Below are 4140 nucleotides of genomic sequence, written 5' to 3' on the forward strand. Positions count from 1 at the left end.
GAGCGATATGGCGCGACAGTGACAGCTACGGCGTGCCCTGGCTCTGGCTGTCTGATGACGACTGGCACGGGGAAAAAAGACCAAAGGTGTGTTTAGTTACCACAAAATTTCCAAACTTTTCAAACTTTACATCACATCCCCTATCACATCGAAACATTAAATATAGCAAATGACCCATACACGGAGTACTAAATGTAGTTAAATAAAAAAATAATTCATAGTTTTGATGTACGTTGCGAGATGAATCTTTTGAGCCTAGTTAAATCATGGTAGGACAATATTTACCACAAACAAACGAAAAGTACTACAGTATGCTACAGTAACCGATGTGACTTTTTCTCCCAACTTTTCACCCCATCTAAACACAGCCCAAAAAAGGCCTTACTGTTTGGGCTGTACTCACGAAAAGATTAAACCCAAAAACAGACAGTTACTGTTTTTACAAAATGAGCTTTTTGAAAAGCCGTTTCCTCCTCCTTGTAACTGAAGGTACAAGCCCGCAAGCTATGATTCAAAAGCCAGAAAACAGGGTTGCAAAAATGCAAAACCGTTACAACTTGAAAAAAAACGGCCTTTTGCAAAGAAAAGCAACACCTCCGGGGTCTAGAGGCAGGAAGAAAGGCTCTAGATGTGTTATTCAGTTTGTACTTATTTTGTTTTACTTGTACGTACACGATATTCTTAATCATAAAAATTTATGACAATTAGACAAGTATATCCCGAAAGTAATATATTAATTTAAAAGTGAAGGTAGTATATACGAGCGCTTTCTCAAACTGGCATTTGAGAAATGCTCTAGATACAACTATTTGAGTATAGTCATACATTAAACTAAATGATTGTATTTGTAGGAATGTGTTGACGACGAAAATTGGCAGTAGTCTAGACTAACCAGTCTGACCAAGCGGTCTGACCGGTCTAAGTGCTGTAGCCAGTCAGGCAGTAGCCAACCAGTCTGATCTGTGGGTTTGACCAGTCTGACCCGTCCAAGCAGAGTCCGAGTACAACTAGTCTTTTTTTATAGATTTAGATATGTAAACAGAATTTCTTGTGGGATAAGTCCACCCCACCCTATAAATATAAAGGGTCACGGCCGATTGAGGCATCCAATCGATCAAATAATACAACTTTTATCTTTTTTTACTTTTCTCTTTGCTCTAACTTTTCCAATCTACTGTTTGTTGTTCCTCCTTTGTCTCTACGTCGATTGAGGGCGTTCTAAGTGGCCTGCCGACCCTAGAACAACCCTACGTGCGCCTGCCCCGACGGGTCCTTCCCGGGCGACGTTCGTTGGTTTCGCCGCCGGCCTGCCCTGCGGCAACCGGTCTGACCAATATACCCGACCGGTCTAACCGGTCTGAGCATCGGCGCTGCGTCGTGCCGTCGCTCGCTGCGCGTTCTAGCGCTTTAGTGTGTTGGCCCTAGTTCTGCTCCAACATACTTTTTGGCGACTCCGCTGGGGATCAGAAAAATAACTCGGCTGCCATGGCCGGTATTTCTAAACCTGACGAAATTGATGCTGCCAACATCAAGAGGCCGACTGTTCAGCAACTTCCGCCCGAGCATCAGAAGATTCTTGATGGCATCCAAAAAAAAGATCAGAGAAGAGAAGAAGAAGGAGATCCAGAGGCTGGAAGAGGAAGTCATGAAGCAATATATCTCGCACTTCTCCATCGACCATCAAGAGAAGGTCACAACGGATGCCGTCTTCGATGCTTCACAGTTTGAGGTAAAATTCGATCAGAACGAGCAGTCTATCCTTAATTCTAAAATAGCTAATGCTATAGATAATACTGTTTCTTCTCATATGAATAATAAGTTGAAATTTATTGGTCAAAATATGCATGATATGTTTGATGATCGTTTTAACCGAATTGAAATACATCTTGGTATGAAGTCTGTCGGTAATGATGCATCTACATCTAATACCGATAAGACAATGCGTGGTTCGGCAATTCCAACTAATAATGCTATTGTGATGAATTCGGCTAATTAGCATAGCCGAGTTAATTATAAGCATCGCCTAATGCCAATATGTTGTATGGAGGAGCAAGTTCGTTGCGACATTCTACACCGCTGAACTTTGCTCAACCTAATAGTACACCGATCACTAATCGGCCTAATGCCGATAATGTTGGATCAGGTAGTATTAAGGAAGAAGTGATTAAGATATTTCGGCAAACATGTGGTATAGAGTCTAAAGCCAAATGCTGATCTTATCAAAGACCATACCCTGAGAATTACGATTATGTTTCATATCCTCAAGGGTTTAAATTTTTTGAATTTGTTAAATTCACTGGTGATGATAGTAGAACTACATTGGAGCATATAGGGCAATTTATTATACAATATAGTAAAGCTAGCACTAGTGATATTTACAAATTGAGATTGTTTCCTTTATCTCTATCGGGTGCTGCTTTTACTTGGTTTATTTCATTGCCACCCAATTCAGTTCTCACTTTTGCTGATTTAGAGCAAAAATTTCATGATTATTTCTTTACTGGTGAAACTGAATTAAAATTTTCACATCTTACATCAGTTAAGCAAAAGATACATGAAGGTGTTTCTGAATATATTAGAAGATTTAGAGATACTAAAAATCGATGCTATAGTTTGACAATTTCTGATAGAGATTTAGCTGGTCTAGCTTTTGCTGGCTTACTTGATTTTCATAAAAGCAAAGCTAGAGGAATAAGAATTTTTAGATGTTAGTCAAGTCTTACAGAAAGCTCTGGCTAGTGAAAGCCGAGCTAAAGAGGCTAGAGATTCACAGAAGTCCAATGAAAAGCCTAATCGTCCTGTTTATGTGCTTGGATGCGATTCAAATTGTTCGGACGTTGAAGGTAAAGATGTTTATGCTGCTGAGTTGGTTTGGCCTTCTAGTGATAAATCTTGCGTTTGTGGTTCTCTTAAGCCGATTCACAAAGATCGGCAAGAAAGGTTTACTTTTGATGTATCCAAATGCGAGAGAATATTTGATGAACTATATAAGAATGGATACATCAAGATGTCGCATGCCATATCGCCGTTTGAGGAATTAAAGCGGCAAGCTTATTGCAAATTCCATAATACCTTCTCTCATACCACTAATGATTGTAATGTGCTTCGGAGACAAATTCAATCGGCTGTTAATGAAGGCCGAATAATTGTTCCAAAAATAAAGGTGGATCAGAATCCTTTTTCTGCACATACACACATGCTTGAATTGAATAATCCAAAAGTGTTAATTTGGCCAAATCAAGCCGAATCGGCAAAAAGGAAAAATATAATTGTTGATGAAGAGAGATCTGAGCTTTCAAAATCTCCCGAGAAAGCTCCAGCAAAGAAGGTCCCTGAAGATTCTTTGAATAATTCAATACTCGGGGGCTAGAAAAGAACAAAGACGCCAGATGTGCTAAGACCGGTCTAATCGGTCTGGAAACCCATCTGACCGGTCCTTTTGGGAATTCTGGAAAAATTTCTAGAAACAAAAAGAAAAAAGAAAAGCCGAGTTTTAAAGAACTCTTGGCCAAATATGAAAAGAAAGGAGTCGTCTAGAAGCAGAAGGGACGGCAAGATAAAGTTAAGGATATAGAGCCATCATCGAAGTCTCAAGAGCGATGAGTTCGAGCCAAGATAATTATATACCGCATTCATTTAATGGACCGATTGCTCCATGGTATTGTTGGTATACTTGTTATATGCCTTTGGATTATAGTAGGATGCACATGCAGTTGTATTATATTCGTTATCCTCCTATATATTCAAGTTATGCTTCACAAAGACCGATTAGCGATGATCTGGTAAAAAAAGACACTGATTGCATCAAAAAGTGTGAGAAGGGCATAAAACAAGATTCAAAATATTTATAGCCGAGGTGGTGTCCCTCAGACTTGTCTCACACCCAAAAGAGAAGGCTGCAACGGATGCGCAAGAAGGTGTCTATGGAACAGCAAGCGGAGGTTGTACCAGCAAGGTCGGCGACCATGAAGCAAGTATGGTGGCCTAAGCAAGTTGTTTCATCATCAGCTTGAAGAAGAAGCAAGATACGGCCGATAGAATATATCGCCCTTAGTATGAAATATGGCCGATGTTTTATTCATCGTCCTTAGACAATTTTGGTCCAGAAGAGTGTTCTTTGGCACGCAAACTTTGTCAAAG

Source organism: Panicum virgatum, chromosome 4K (genome assembly GCF_016808335.1).
Source record: "Panicum virgatum strain AP13 chromosome 4K, P.virgatum_v5, whole genome shotgun sequence".
Taxonomy (NCBI): Eukaryota; Viridiplantae; Streptophyta; class Magnoliopsida; order Poales; family Poaceae; genus Panicum; species Panicum virgatum.